We start from the raw sequence: 17,151 nt of genomic DNA, 5'->3' as shown, positions 1-17,151 counted from the left end.
GTTGTATTAACCTTTATACGTGGTAGTCTGGTTACAAGTTTGGTCAAAATCATAAATTATTATTATTATTATTATTATTATTATTATTATTATTATTGATATAGATAGGGAGAATTATGAAGGTTTGAAGAACATTCAACAAAACCACCTAACACTACCATTGACTACCACCGTGCACCGTCATCAACTACGACCATGCAACACTTTCGGGAATCAACACCATCTATCTCCTACCCACCTTGACACCCAAGATCTAGCAAAACAAACAAAAATCAAAGAAAACAATTCGTGAAAAAATATATATATGTAACCGCCATTTTGAGAGATGAATCGTACATAGATAAACAATATATGAGTCAAAACATATATCTTTTAAAATCAAGTCCCAAATAGTGTTGAAACATCTAAGATCTTCCATAACAACCGCCAAGTTCATACATGAACTTCGAATTCCGCAAAACCGTAGTTTAAGATAAAATATATTAGTCCAAAGTGGTGGCCCACAAGGATAGTCGCCATTGACAAGTCATTTTAAAATCTAGAGATTCTTTAGCCCTTTTCTAAAGTGATTAAGAATCGCTAAATCTTCAGCATCTGTAGTGCTATAAACAAGATAGGGATAAAGGAATGTTACATTTACAAGAAGCTGCATTGAAGGAAAATTGAACAAATCAAAAAGCATTAGATGATGGTTGCTTTCTAGGTTATGTTTGGCGCGCCACAGCTAGCTGATAAGCTAGCTTATTTTTCGAGCTTTTTTATGTTGTCGTGTTCGGTAAGCCAAAAAGTAGCTGATAAGCTAGCTTTTTGAAAAGCTACTTAGACTAGCTTTTTAGGAGCTTCTTTAAAATTTTCCAAATACACCCCTTAATTAATTATATAAACACATATTCTTACATGTCCTTTTATGTAATTTTATATATTGCAGCTAGTTTTACCAAACGTTATTTTTTATCAGCTAGTTTTTCAGCTATCAGCTAGCTTTTTATTTAACAGCTAGCTTTTCAGCCATCAACTAGCTTTTCAGCTAACAGCTAGCTTTTCAGCTAGTCCGCCAAACATAGCACTAGTCTTTACATTTGAAGGTTTGTATTTGAATGTTGATTTTAGATGGCGGGTTGGGTTTTATTCAAAAATCAGTTTCTAAAAACACTAGAAACGACAACAGAAGCTTTAAAATTATGAATAAACTTAAAACGATTTTAACCCACCAAGGTCATTATGTAAAGCATGGAAAGATGAATACAATCATTGAAAACTTTGGTTCCTCTTGTGAGGTTGGAAGTTGATGAAAAATGTGTGTATAGAACTCCACCTTAGATAGAAACATCAACTTGATTTGGATGCTAGTCCTTCTTGTATATTAAGTTGTTCTTAAGACTTAAAGACATATACCAAATAAGTCTTAAGGAGAAACAACTTAAAAGGCTCTAATCTTCACTGCACAATGCAAGGAGGAGGAGAGGAGTGAAGCCTTGTATGCTCACGGTTTTAAGACGAAAAAAAGACTAAAAAAATTGTTAGTTAATTTTTGTTCCAACTCTCCTTTATATACTTACACACATAAAATGAAGCTCATACTTCCAATAATTGAAAGTCATGACTTGTAAGCAACATTTGGTGTAACAGATGGTCAAAAAAGCAACATCCACCTTACTCTAACGGTGTCAAAAATAAATAAATAAATAAATAAATAAATAAAAATACAACATCCACCCGTACTCTTATGGTGGAAGGTTTACAAGAAAAAGAAAGAGAATTTGTTTGCACATTTCATCTTATTATTATAATGTATATGTAATAAACTAGTAGACTTCTATTAGTCTAAAATATTGTACACTACTTATTTAAGCATACATGTATAAATAACTAGTTATACTCTCTTTTATTATTATTTTCATAAAACAACAATTCATCGATTTGTAGAAAATATTATTTTCATAAAATGATAATTTTCCAATTAAATACAAGAAATATAGATATTTATTAATGATAAAATTCTTATAAATAATATATCAACATCAAGTTATTGTTAGTATGACTCTTTAAGATCATATATTATCTAGCAATATCATCTTTCGTTTCGATGGTTCAATTACAGATGGCGGTTCGATTCCAAGACAACGACCGATGTAGCTAGAATCGAGAATATAGGTTACGAATTTCAGATATTGCTTGTGTTCTTTAAATATCCACTATTGGGGAATCTTGTGTAAATTTACGAGGAAAGTGATCTTTATATAACTTAGATTTGTCAGATGGGGACGATGGGTTAGGTGAGTTGGAAACTTTTTTTTATCACTTAAAAAATAAAGTCACATCATCAATAGATACATGTTATTACAATTTACAAGTCAAAGCTCATTTTTAGCCGGTAAATATAAAGTTTATGCATTTAGACTTAAAAAAAAATGAGTGAAGACTTTGTAGGGATATAATGACATTACCCTCAAATAAAGCATAAGGATTGTGATTAACCGGTAATGCACGTGGAAGACGTGGTATATAACCCATCAACTCGAATTATGGCACTGCCATTTTCTTGTGGTCATGGATGTTTGTTTGTGGTGATTCCAGGTTATCAAGCATAGCCTCATGTTTGCACATGGATTAATCGAGATGCACGTAAGTTGACCCGGAATCCGGATAGGATACCATCGTTTTTTGGAAACCCTTCTTTCCAACAAGAAGCCCAAATATGTACATCGTCAAATGTTATGCTTTTGCATAATTAGTTGAAAGAAGTCGTTTATTATATTTTTTTTGCACTTGAGATTTGTTATTTGAAAAATTACAATAACTCCATTCTTTACTTCTTTCCCATGGTCTTTCTTTTTTAAAATAGGTAAAATATTGGTCCTTCTAAGTGTACATACATACACATTATAAATTTGCTCAATCATTTTTCATAGTATTTTTCATGTTTTAAGTCGGTAAAGATTTAAGCCAAATTTAAACCGTAATCGTTATAACAAAAACAATGTCTTGTTCATCTTTAAAATTTGAGCTAACTTTGAGTATAAACGAATAAAGCGATCAAATAATAATATATATTGACATACTTCTATGTCTCGTTTTTATGTTTTTTTTATCTTTATAGTTGTTCATTCAAAATATAAAATTTGTGGGATGTTTTGAGAGTTAGATTTTGGGAATAGTTTTTTACTTTTTCTAGTTTGTATATTAGAAAATATAAAAATCAGGTTAAAAAAAGTATTCGCCATCCGTGGGACTCGAACCCACGACCACGTGGTTAAAAGCCACGCGCTCTACCAACTGAGCTAGAACGGCTTACATTTACATTTCTAACTTAATTATTTAAATACGTTTAAATCTTGCATGCTAATCAAACTACACATAACGTATAATAAGTAAAATTACGGTTAAGAAATAAATATTTTAATGTTAGAGTGATATGAGTTTAAAATTTAAAAATAAAATTACGGTTTAGAAATAAATATTTTGGAGACGGTGAAATAGTTAATATTTAAAAAATAAAATTTCATTGTAAATTTGAATAACGTTCATCTTTGTTGTTACAAATAAGATGATTATTTTAATATGAGAGTTCTATGTTGTCTTCAACAAAGGAAAATTCGACTTGACATATGCTCAGACTAGAGGTCCAAATCGATCACCAAAAAAAAACAAATTCAGAGCAAAATATAAGGTTTTGAGTCCATCAATCTAATTAATTTTCAATTTAATCTTTTTAATAACTAACTAAAATATTCTTATAAAACGTTCGTCTTATCATTTTCCAAAACATAAATTTACGGGAAGCAATTGACCAGACCAAATATCCTTCCAAAATCAAGTCAATTGGCCATCACCAACTTTATTCAACGATTAAAAAAAAATTCCATGTTCATACCTTTAGAAAGGAGAAAGGAGCTGAATTTCCCATCCCCTCCATAGAAATGAAAGATATAACAGGCTGGTTGAATGTCTTCGAGGCAAAAAGGACCCAAATTTCTCATCCCTTCCGTATATAATTTGATGACGTGCAGGGGCGGATCCACGGGGATCACAGGGTAGCCCGGGATATCCCTCAATTTTTTTCGGTAGTGTAATTTTTGTTAACGTATCTCTCAAAAAAAATTCGGTATAGTGTATATATAAGCATCCCTCCACTTATAAACACAAACAAATAGTTTGTTTGCTGGTTAAGGCGTTGACTTATTCAAGCAAAGGTCTCGAGATCAATTCACATTTCTTACATATTCTTTGTTTACTTTTGTTTTATTTTCCAGCTATTCTATCTCACATCGCTAAACACATGTAAACTCAGCCATGTTTTTTTTATTATATAAACATATTATGCTCATGCTATATTTGATATCTACTTTAAGTCCCACATCGATTCAAATATTAAAATATACTTCAACTTCATGTTTATATAATAAGACTCGAGGTTAGCTAAGGATTCGATTAAGATTTGGGTTTAAAACCGAAACCGAACCACAAAAACCCAAGTACCCTGGAAAAAAATTAGGTTATCCTAAAAAAAAATTAGGCCACCCCTTTACTTGGATCCTTGCTCTGCCACTGATGACAGGAACTCATAAAGCATTAGGTTCCAACATGAATCACCATGTCCATTTGAAAGAAGAGAAGAAGGTTGAATCTACCAATTTCAAGTCTACATTCATCTTTACTTGTCATCACAGTTTTCCAACTCACCCAAGACATTTTCTTTTCACCAAAGTCACTTCCCCAAAATCATCTACACCGTAAGGACTCCAAGTAATTGATTACTGCTTCTGGCGCTCGAAAAAATGACATGTAGCAAATACCAGGAGTCCTACATTGACTATAAAAAATAGTTCTCTATCCCACTGTTAAGGCTTGAACTTTACAGGTAAAAAATTTGGACATCAATTTACCGATAATTCACTTTCCCCCTTCAAAATATGATATGATAGTACTCACTAGCAAACCAGAGGTACATAAAAGGAAATTTAGTCGGGCAACATCCAACAAAATCCGCTATCCCTTCAACTTCGCTAGTTGAGAACACAATTCCTAGTAACTTACTTTTATGCAAGTTAAATTAAGACGGAAAGCAAGCTAAAAGCACATTATAATTTGAATAATACTTACTCTCATTATTTCTCGAATAATACTCATTAAATTTTCTTACGACTAATCACCGAGAAACACAGTGCCATCTAGAAAGGAATATGCAAGATCACTAATCTGTTATTTCTCATAATGCAACATGAAGACCTCCAATACACTCGCAGTTTTACTATGGTGTCCGTACTGGCATCGACAACACTTGTTTTTCAGACGTTTTATAACTATTGTTAGACCACTAAAATTTCACATGACACCCCTACTGTAAAATCTTGCATTCACCCCTGCTTCCATAGTGATAATGAATAAAAACAAAGGTAAATTATCACCAAACACCATATTTTCAAACACTTCGTACAAATACTCTCGATTTAATAAAAAAAAGGTTATTATTGTTTTTTTTCTTAAATACCGATTTGTTTAGATTGTTTATAACACCATATGGATATGTGAATAAGCAGCCATCATCCACCATGTCGCGGTAACAACTTGTGTTCTTTTTTATTTAACATTCCTTTAAAGAATCTTAAATTACCATCTCCTTCTGACACCCAACAAATTTTAGTTTTTTTAACTAAAACGAAAACAAACTAATTACAAAAAAAAAAAAAAAAAAAAAAAAAAAAAAAAAAAACACGACAAAGATTACATAAAATAACAATTAGTTTATTTATTTAATACTTAATCATACATAACACGACAAACATGACAAACAAATGTTAAATCGTATCAATTTCGTGTCGAATTTTTAACACGAACACACAAAAACGACTCAAATACGAATTCGAATCTACCTCTGTAGTAAGATCACCATCCATGCAAGTATTAATATCATTAGATTTGTTTTTAATATAAACTTTAACAGCACATCAAATCATCTTTTGCTCACGTCCCAAGATTTAAGATTACTTGTAATGTGAAGTACTTGACAACTCAAAGTAGACTTGGCAGCATATTCAAAACCCTACATAAAAAAACCACAAATGAAAAAGTCTTTACGAAATTGGACCATAATTGGTCACTATTTCTCTTAATATAATAAGACGATTGTCTTGACAACTTTTGGTCTAATACCAAATCCAATATATTTGGAAATACATCTAGAAGGCCTTCTAAAATAATGAGAACTTACTTATTTAGACTTCCATTTATTGGCTGATGAAAAAGAAAGTTTATAGGATTTAATAAAGTTTATAGGATTTAATTTTCTAAGAACATCAAATCGTTATAGCATAATTAGTCTAAAAAATGTTAAATATCAACACTAAGCAAACATTGGTGTGTTTGAATGAGAATGTAACTATTTTCATAAAACTCCCCTCAAACTTATAAGTATTACTTACAAATATTATTTACAATACCTCAAAATCACTAATGACTAAATAACCCTTACTAATTCCTATATAAAAAGATCTAATTATAATTATAAAAGTATGAGCAATTATGACAGTTTAATAATATGCATTTCTTTTTTCATATATTTTTAATAAACTATGGAAGGTTATTAATATGCATTTCTTTATTTCATATATTTTTAAGTGTAAAAAAAAAATTTAAGAAGTAGAGGAGCTATAAGTGTAAATAAGTTTTTATTAAATAAAATAATATTTATTAAAATACTATTTATAATATTCAATCAAATATTATTTAACACAATATAATATTAATTAAGGCCTGTAACAAAAAAATTATTGATATTATATTTATCATAGTTAAATATTATTATACTCTCGTCCTGCGAACACCTAACAGGGATCAAGATTTCTTTTTCTACGTTAATGCGAAAATTTTTATATAAAAGAAAAACCCTAAACATCAATTTTACTAACATAAGTTCAAAGATTTTACCAAACATAAAAATATTCGCATAAAACTATAAACAATTTTTTTTGACAAATTTAATTATGTACATGAAAAATCAAGTAACAATAAATCCTTGTTCACGGTTACATCTATTCTACCAGCTCCTATATCACATGCCTTTTTGAAAATAGATTCATTGGGTTTTCTGGCATAGTTGATGGTTTCAAACTTTTCTTTTATTCTGTGATGTTCAGATTCAAGAAAAGTGACTTGTTTTAAATAATCACGCAGCATTTGTTCAAAATCATTATTTTTAGCAGTTAAATTTTGATTGTCTTGTTTTAAAAAAGAATTTTCAATTCTAAAATATCTTTTACTTCAGTAGGAACAATCGAGTAAATCTTTACTTCCAAATCCTTTCTCTGAATCGAGGCCTGAATTAATTGTTCCAAGACATGAGTGTAATCTTTGGATTTTCATTCAACGTTTCTCCAAGTTTGAATTGCATCGTTTGAGATTCTGATTTACAAATGATACGTATTAAGATCCGCTTGCAGGCTAGGCTAATCGCAATCACAATGATGACTGATGAGGGACTCAAACGATGAAATATGTAAAGAAAAATTAACAAAGATTTCTAAACAAGTGATATTAAAATGAAATTTGTAAAGAAAAACTTATGGTAGGTTTATAAAAATGGTAGCCAAAAGTTAAATCACAAGAACTCAACCAATTGCTAAATATTAAATTCCAGTTATAGGGCTACAAATATACAAATCAAAAAGATAAGAATACAAAATATAAATATGAAAATGTTAATCAACACTAAAAAGTTGTAAAGGACTAAAAGCTATAAAAAAAGTAATTGCAAAAAAACGAGTAAAAATAAAAGTTAGAAGTGCTATCAACTAAGTTTAGTTAAATTATAAGACTGATTAAAACAACTTGCCTATCAAAATAATTTACCAAGAATTATTTTAGCCCAAATTAATATTAATTGGGCCAATTGATTAGAAAGAGCCTAAATATTATTTTAATTCTCAAATGATTTAGCTTAAGCTCAATGTTTCTTTTATATATATAACATCAAATAACACGCTCTTAATGAAGTTCATCATAATTATATATAACATCAAATACAATCTAAGCCATTGGTACAATTAAATAGTACCTAATGTTCATTTAATAAAATTTAATAATATTTTAATATACTACTATAAAATTTAATAAAATTTTAATTTGTTATAAAGAAAATAATTTCTTATAGAGTAATGTTCATCATAATTATATATAACATCAAATATATCTAAGCTGTTGATAGATTATATACCGAAATGACCGATATTAAAAATATAAGTAATCATATTATTGTTGCATGATTTGGCAGAAGCACCAAAATCTAATAGCAACAATGGCAGAATATTTATACCGTATGAACTCGCAAAAAGTTACCAAGATGCAAATGACACATAAATACTATATATGGTGTCTTTAGGATAAATAACCAACTAGAAGTGGGCCGCTTAATAGAGAAATTGTAGTTAATCGACCTAAAGTACCAAGATGAGTTACGAATACATGTCTCTGTTAATATTTGATATCACAAATAAAACGAACAAACAAGTAAACAACCCATATGCTTTTAAACACGATAAAAGTTTGCACTAAAGGGAACCAATTCACGAAAACTAATTTGCAGCATATATTAATCTGAATCGACATCTAAATTATTTAATAAAAGATAAAAATTGAACTAACGAAAAATTATGTACCTATAACTGCCTATTTTTGAATCAAAATCTTAAATTCCCACAATGACAATGGCATCGTTTATAAACATAAACTAATATCACGATTACAGTAGCAACAAAACAATCCTAATCCATCAAAGCTTCAAAAATGTGTTATACAGCCTTTCAAAGAACTTAATTATGTGAGCAACCACACTTAATTCGTAATAATGTTCATATTTGGCCGGTTAATTATGCAATTCACGACGTATAAGAAACGTATCACACGCTAATTTGTTAATATTTGGCGGAAATTGATGATAAAAGATGATATTTGTACCTTGTGAGCCACATAAAGTGATGCCGATTTTGTAATTCTGAGACTGCTGCTATGATTGATCAATTACGAGCGTTCTTCCAACAGATTCGACGGATTCTTGAAATGCTTGGGACTAAATTTGTTCCAAGCGTTTCAAGAGCGACAATATTGATGTGTGTGTATCATTAAAGCCATAGAAGAAAGAGAAAAAGGGGAAGAAACGAGACAAGAACATGAAGGGAGAGCCGGGCAAACCCCGTACCACCTCCCTTCACCAGAACAAAAAAGTATGGATTTTATTAGACTTGTTGGCCTGCCAAGCAAGCGCACCTGACATGGCAAAGGCCGACTCACAACAAGAAATTCAACTCTCCTTTACATCTACAGATCGTATATATGCGTGCCTGAATTCACGAAAATCATTCATCGATACTACCAGATCGACATGAACGATCAATTACACAATCACTACTACAGATTGTATTATAGCTTCAACCCATATCATCGATAAAGAACACATGAATACGATCTGAAATAAAAAAAAACACAAACAAGTTAGATCCAGTTAATTAATTATTTGGATAGAAAAACGAACGTGATTCCATAAATCAACGATTTCTCACCGAGAAGCGGATAAGGACGCACTGGTTAATCGTAGCGCCATAAACGGAATCCATGGAGGATCTTCACAAGCTATATAGATGATAGATAAAGCCGAATTAATTCAACGATATAAACAGAGAATAAGCGAAAGTATCATCAGTAACGTGTATAGGACAAACGTATAGAAACATACCTCATCCACATGGAAAAGAGAGCCGGAAACTTCGATTCTGATGAAGATAAAGATCGCCGGAAATAAAATCCGGTTAACGTGGTAAAATCATAACCAAATTGTAGATCGGAGGCCGATCTATGCGGGTGTGCAATAATAATAGGGCAATTTTGGACGTGTTGAAGAAGATCTGAGAAAAACAGAAGCAGAGAGAGCCTCCGACATGGCTGAAAAGAAACAAAGAGGATAGGGATAAAGAATAAAGAATAGGATAACAGGGTTATTTATTGACCCTTGGATATGATCCAACGGAAGGGATTAAAATACATTGGTGTTTTCAACGGCTAGATTTAAGACACAGCATTGCAAACTAAAGGTTATGAAATAGAGGGCATCTACCGAGAAGATTCCAGATGCGTGTGACGCGGCTCAACGTGATTTTGTTTTCAACAAGAGGGAAGTCATGTTCGTTATGACAGTTTGATAAAGTTTGTTTTAATGTGGGTAATTTTTTTTTAATCTCAAACACATATTTCATGCAGTTCATCGAGCATGAATCAAATCAGAATTCCCTCATAGTTCATTCATTCAGTTACTAAGGTGAAGGCAACTCAAAAGAATTATGTTTATAATTTGGTCAAGTACATATCAAAATAGTTATGAGATTAGACACCTAATCCAATAGTCTTCCACTTGTATAAGTCTAATAACTATTTTGCAAGTACGACTTCAGAACCTGATTAGCAATCGTAGCTTTCAAAAGCTGTTGTCGAACTCTAATCTTATCAGCAACACGTCCTTTAGATAAAGGATCATATGTTCCTCCATTCTAGATATTATATGACTGAGACATGAATTATAATCATTCTCTTTGTTCATGTGTTGTTTTCTGATTTTCGATTTATGACGACTGACAACAGACTACAATTAAACACATCAACTTAGTCCAGGCTTGGTCAAGCGCTTAGGATGTCATCACTAAATCATCGAGGGGCCCACACATATCGCTTTTATCCCATATTGGGTAAAAGGAACGTATAAACTTCGACTCAAATGCTCGTGTGTACTTTCTCATCAAATCACACACAACAATATGTTTTATAACACCGAGTTACTGGTGCGTTTACATATGTCAATGTGCAACCGACTTGCAAACTACAACTCACATTTCTCCGTTTCAAGAATATAAGATATTATCGTCTCACTAATCACCGTGATAAAATCCATGAAGTGATTCAAGTGAGTGTGGGTTTAATCCAATACTCAAATCTTATTTCAGGAGCACTCATGAACACTACAACAGACTTTTGCTATGTCTAAAACGCTTTAAACAATCTATAGTCGGATTCATGACAGTCTTACCTCATTACCTGCTTCCAAAGTATGATTGACTTTGGATGTTTGAATAACCTAGTTATTCTGGAAGTCAGAACATGTGAAGTGAAACACAAGAATAATCGAATCCAATATGATCTCAAACTTTTGAGTATAAATAAAACACATTTTATTTAATCATCATATCGATTACACATTATTCATCGTATAATGTTTCGGATAATCAACTTAATACTTGAATTGAAACAATAGTCATCCCATACTCCAAGCATGCATACTATGTTTACCTATGGTCCTTATTTTGTGAAATAGATCAATTTAACACATTTCCAATGATGCCCATTTCACAATTCCCAATCCTTATTACAAGTGTAAGAACATCAAATTCTTGACACTTTCAGAATATGTTAGATTCTAACATTTTATGCAATGATCCTTTTGTAATGTCATAGCACCAAAGTCACAAAGACTTTGCCAATGATATTACAAAGTACTCTATGAAGTCTCAGATTCAAATTACATTCCTTTGAACATCCTTCTTGCATAAAAGTCTATAATCTACATAGATTCTTAATATCCAACTCTCATTATGGAAACATTTCCATATTTGTCATACGACAACTCATTCTGAACAGAATCCTATCTATTCATAATAATGTCGATATGTTCCATCCAATAGTATACTTCCAACTGCCCACAAGTGACCAATCATTGGTGAACCGTATATCGTCCTTAACAGTTGTTTAATTATTTTAGTCATATCCGGTTCTAGTCCTTTTTCCCTCTTAATGCCTAGGGCATTGGAAAATCAAAAAGGTTGAATATTACAGCATATGTAATCGATCCTATACCCGAAGTGTATGGGATACGATTCATAACGTCTTACATAAAGACATGATACTTTACCAATCTCTTGCTATAATATTGCCATATATAGAATTCTCTTATGTTGAATATTTTCAACATACCCTTCATATATGTCTTTTGACTAAATTTGATGAAAATTTCTCGATCTAAGCTTTTAGATTTGAAATGAAATATAAGTTTATCTCCCTTAATTATAGCAAAACAACTTTTCAACCTCTGTAACTTTGCGAATTGAAACTTTTGTTTTCTATAATTAATATTGATAACTCGCAATACTTAACATAATAATCATGCTCCCACCAACATGATGATTATATCCTTACCAACATAACACTTATGCTCCCACTAGCTTTGATATGTATTCAGAAATCAGCTGGACTTTTAGAAATCAATATTTATTGACTTTATTACCAAAGTTCATATTTCTGATATGTGATGCTTCGATAAGATTTTATCTAAGCTCATACACCTTTTATTAGAAAGCTCATATACGTGTCTAACAATTTCAGAACTTACAACAATAAGTCTTAAATGTTAAACTAATTGCCAAATCTCACGATTCGAACTATGAAGAGGGATGTCGTAGTCATAATCGAATTCGAGAATGCAAATATCACAATCGCTATCTCCTTAAAATCTTCTTAGTGAAAGCGTTTCCTCACAATCATTTTCATGAAATAGAGAGAAACCTTATCACTTAGATTTTATGGTGTATGTGTTCCTATCCATGTGAATTCATCATAACCATTATCACAAGACAATGTTTGTGACAAATCTAAACTCATATGGACTGAACTTGTTCAATCTTAATTTCTTGCCATTTGGCAACATAAGGGCCTACCATGTCTTCCAAGTAGTTGTGCAGATCTCCCATACAAATCAATGAACTTTCATTGGTTAAGGTGCTTTGGTTTTATGCATTCAAATGAAAACTCATATAACTCACATGCATAGTCAACTCAACTGGAATGGCATAGAAACAAGAATGTGTCAACACGATAGGTTACAAACCTCAAGTCATGTGCTAGTATTTAACAATAGATTCATTCTTGATTAGTTGCTGAAGCTATTTAATGTCACACCCCTAAACCGAAACGGCGGAAACGTTCGGGGGCAGAGGACGTCATATGTAGTATCACAACAATTGAATAATAGTAACCAAAGCATTCACAACCATTGTATTAATAGTATAGTGTTTACATTTCATTTGAATTATACATAATAGACAGCAAAAGTAAATAATAAGTAAAGACTCGAAGCTGCTAAGCTCCATCTTCTTGAACCCGGTGCGCGTACCTGTCTACTAATGTCCTGAGAATACAAGTAGGTTTTGAAAGAGTATCAGCATAAAGCTGGTGAGTTAATAAGCATTTTGATTTGGAAATAACTGTTCTTTGTTCTTTCGAAAGGTACGTTATTTTTATCCAGAAAACCTTACATATTATGATATAGTAAAGGTTAGGTAAAAATTGATTTCTGCTAGTTCATCTTGCGAGCACTTAGTGTATACCAATCATATACAATCTAAATTGAACAAACAGTCGACTGTGTGGTTCTGCCCTAAGTGCACATCCAAACAAGGAACAGGAAAAGAGGCGGAGACCACACATTCCACTGGTTGTCAGATTCTCATGTACATAATAGTATCCACTAGGTACTTACAACGTTATCCAGTATTGATCTGATGCTATTGATTCTCAAGAAAATCCTTTATTTTCTTATGAAAAGTATTATTAACCAATTCCTTCTATGATCACTTAGTTCATACTAGTTATGTATAAACCAACATCGGATAGACAGTTAATTGTGTGGATCTGCCCTAAACCCACAACCAAACAAGGAACAGGGAATGAGGTAGAAACCACGCATTCCACAGTCTATCGGATATTCTTCATACGTAACCTGGACGCATAAACTAAGGAATCATGGAATTAATGATGAAGGTTCGTTAGTTACATGTAGAAACAAGTACGTTTATGAAAAGCCAAGTTATCCCGAGAAAATCCTATATTTTCCTACAAGTTGATGGTTGGTTATCCGTTCTAAACTGAGGTGTACAGGTATCTACCATACCTATATCGATAAACATAGTTTTCCATTTTAAACAGAAACCCTGGTTACTTGAAGTATACTAGCCTTATTACATAAATAAAACTATTAAATACGTGGTGAACTAAATCCTGAAGGTATTACTAATACCCTCTAGTAATCAAATCGGTTATTACTTTGAGGTTAGTTCACTTGATTCATTATTACAAAAGTAAATTCTCTGTTATCTAGGTTGCGAGTTTTATAACCATACATTAACTTGAAATGGCATGTAACGGGGCCAATATCATTTATGACTTTGTCACCCCAGGCATGTCTGCCTAACTGTAACTAGCAGTTCAGGTGCGGGATAGTTAGTCCCGTATAGATCTATACACAATAGTCACGCTCTCCCTACAAGAGATTCTGTTCATAAGTGCTAGTCCTACACTTGGATTCCGGTGGAGTGTTACCAAGGACGTGTCTCCAACATTAGACTAATAAATTTACAAGTAATAGTATAGAAAATCTGTAACACCGTAAAAATTAAAACAATTTTTAATTTTTCAAAACACAATTTCCAGACACATTTATTAACAAATCTCATTTATCATATCTTTGTTTCACAAAAACATTTCCCAAGATCAAATGACATAAATCCCATGCGTGTGTACGAATCATGCCGGCACCTTCCCGCGATCATCACTGGTACCTGAAACACATAACACACAACACTGTAAGCATAAAGCTTAGTGAGTTCCCCAAAATACCACATATAACACATGTTAGCCACTCGAGGCTATAACTCTGTGGGCCCACTGGCCCTAACTATGTGGACCCTCTGGTCCTAACTCTGTGAACTCTAGAATACACACATCATAAATCACATAGAAATAATGTAGTGCAACACATCACAATCATAGCATACAAGATACTCTGTCACATAACCCTATTTACCACTCAAGGTAAAGTATAGCGAGAAGACTCACCTCATATGTCTCGGTAAATCTCTGACTCTGTAGCAATACGGTCTAGCCTCCGCCTAATCACATAAAGTAAAATACCCTCATAAATATAACTCTAGAGACTAGACTCAACCCTCTCTTGACACGAAGACTCCATTGTTGACCAATCCTCAAAGTCAACAAAAGTCAACGGTCAGACTCTGACCCGACTCGCTGAGTGCACTTAGGTGACTCGGTGAGTCTACGCGTGTCCACTATCTCTCTAGTCCCGCATGACACGTCAAGTCTTTCCCCTGCTCGACGGGTCCCACCTGGAATGAGTCATGCCCCCCCCCGACTCAACTCGTCGAGTCCCATTATGAACTCGGTGAGTTCCGCCTTGAACTCCAGTGTCACACCCCAAAACCATGAACAGCGGAAACGTTCGGGGGCGGAGGACGTCATGTACAATATCACAACAATGAATAATAGTAAACAAGCAACAACATCATCCATTGCATTAATAATATAATTTCATACATGTGTGTTCTGTCAAGTTATATAAACACCAAAATATACATATTAAAATAAAAGACGAGTCTTGAACGAACTCCATCTTCTCAAAACCTAGCACATGTACCTGTCTATTGGTGACCTGAGAATACAAGTTATTTTGAAAGCGAGTATCAGCTTAAAGCTGGTGAGATCATAAGCATATTAATGTCTGTGTTTGTATGAAAGCATTTGTAAGATGTTTTGTGAGATGTTTTGTACAATGTTTTGTAAAATGTTTGAACTCTCCTAGAAAACCCTATGTTTCCTATTAATGGTAGCCTTCTACCAAGGCACCTAGTGTCTGTATGTATGTCTCTAGTAAGAGTGTATATTTTCCCAAATCCGACTATCATTAACCAAAAATATAGTTTTTACATTACCGTGCATCGTGTGAATATTCATGAAGTGAATGTAATGGGAAAATATCATAGTACTGTAGTATTTGTAATAAGTGACTACAGCTGTACTAATTATCTTAAAAACAAAAGGCCTTTAAAGTAACATGTGATCGACATGTATCCTGCTACTGACTCTAGTAAAACGACGATGTAAGACGCCGTAAGAAATGACATTTGGCACCCGTAGACTTGCACCACTCGGAGACCAAGTCTCTATTTAGGACCTTATCACAACTCGGGAAGAGGCAATAGAGTAACGGGATAGACACATGTCATTCAAAGAGAGGAGGATTTCAGCCAAGCATCGATTGGCAGAGCTGCAAGGTGCATCGACTTTGCCTCAGGCATCTCAAGAGACGGATCGTCGTGAGTAGAGCTCATACCGCTCACAAGACCTCGTAAAATAGGTTCATGAGTATGCATTGGTGCTACTCTATTCTAAGCGTAAGCACGACACTGCGATTTAAGCGGTCATACTAATCGAGAGATGCAGTTGCTATCAAAACTTTTCCTTGCATGAATGTGAGACAGACCTGCATCGAGGTCAAAATTTTCGCTGAAACCAGAATTACTAGAATCATATTAACAAGATGGGCTTAGGACATTCCTAACAGACTCGAACGTCTATTTAGTCTTAATTATATAACTAAGCATACATCAATTGGTCATAATAAGGACCTAGATTGGGTCAAGTTACAAGGTTTCACTTGGATACAGAACTACCAAAACACATGAGTTTATCATATAAAGACTCTCGTTATGAAATGTTTTCAGAACACCATAAAACAACCAAAATACGTTACAAAATGAACTAAGATAAACTTAGTTAGAAAACTCACGACATATAGTCATCCTAAAAACTCATCTCCGTCTCACCTTTAAACACCTTGGTTGAGAGGTGCTTTCTTCGTAGACCTATAGGGTGCGATCATACCAGCACTAATGCACCGGATCCCATCAAAACTCCTCAGCCAAGTGTGTTTGGACAAACATGATCCCAAGATGAGTAAATCTTAAAACGCCCGTATGAAACCTAATCCTTCCCACTACCATAACTCCATCTCAGGAACGTTAGCAGGAACACTAAGAATAGTACAACAATGTGAAAATTTTATATATATGTGAATATGAATCGTGAGAATGCACTTGAGATAATTATCCCCACTCACGAAGTCGTTTTCATCATCAAACAGAGCTATGTATTCACCAAGAGGCAACCAACCAACTAGCAAGGCGCCAACCCTGCAGATCGATTTTGCTACTTTTCAGGTTGCAGTCACGGCAGCCGTGACAGCCGTCATGGCGCAATTTAATGCTA

The 17,151-nt window shown here is 33.1% G+C and overlaps 1 long non-coding RNA gene and 1 other non-coding gene across 3 annotated transcripts; both read right to left on the bottom strand.

The window, feature by feature from the left end:
- Positions 1-3,218: 3,218 nt before the first annotated feature.
- Positions 3,219-3,291, bottom strand: TRNAK-UUU (transfer RNA lysine (anticodon UUU)). Its single transcript has one exon. It is a non-coding gene; the product is annotated as a tRNA-Lys (tRNA).
- Positions 3,292-5,729: 2,438 nt separating this feature from the next.
- On the bottom strand, positions 5,730-9,972 carry LOC145096776 (uncharacterized). Of its 2 annotated transcripts, XR_013704061.1 has the most exons (4): positions 9,728-9,972; positions 9,555-9,624; positions 8,953-9,460; positions 5,730-6,043 (listed from the first exon to the last, which is right to left on the bottom strand). It is a non-coding gene; the product is annotated as an uncharacterized LOC145096776 (long non-coding RNA). The 2 variants fall into 2 exon arrangements; XR_013704060.1 differs by lacking the exon at positions 5,730-6,043 and having other exon boundaries at positions 6,942-9,460; positions 9,728-9,971.
- Positions 9,973-17,151: the final 7,179 nt, after the last annotated feature.

This window comes from Lactuca serriola, chromosome 4 (genome assembly GCF_051521515.1).
Source record: "Lactuca serriola cultivar US96UC23 chromosome 4, Lser_US96UC23_V15, whole genome shotgun sequence".
NCBI lineage: Eukaryota > Viridiplantae > Streptophyta > Magnoliopsida > Asterales > Asteraceae > Lactuca > Lactuca serriola.
Note: the sequence above shows the minus strand (reverse complement) of the source record. Positions and strands in the feature narration are given on the sequence as shown.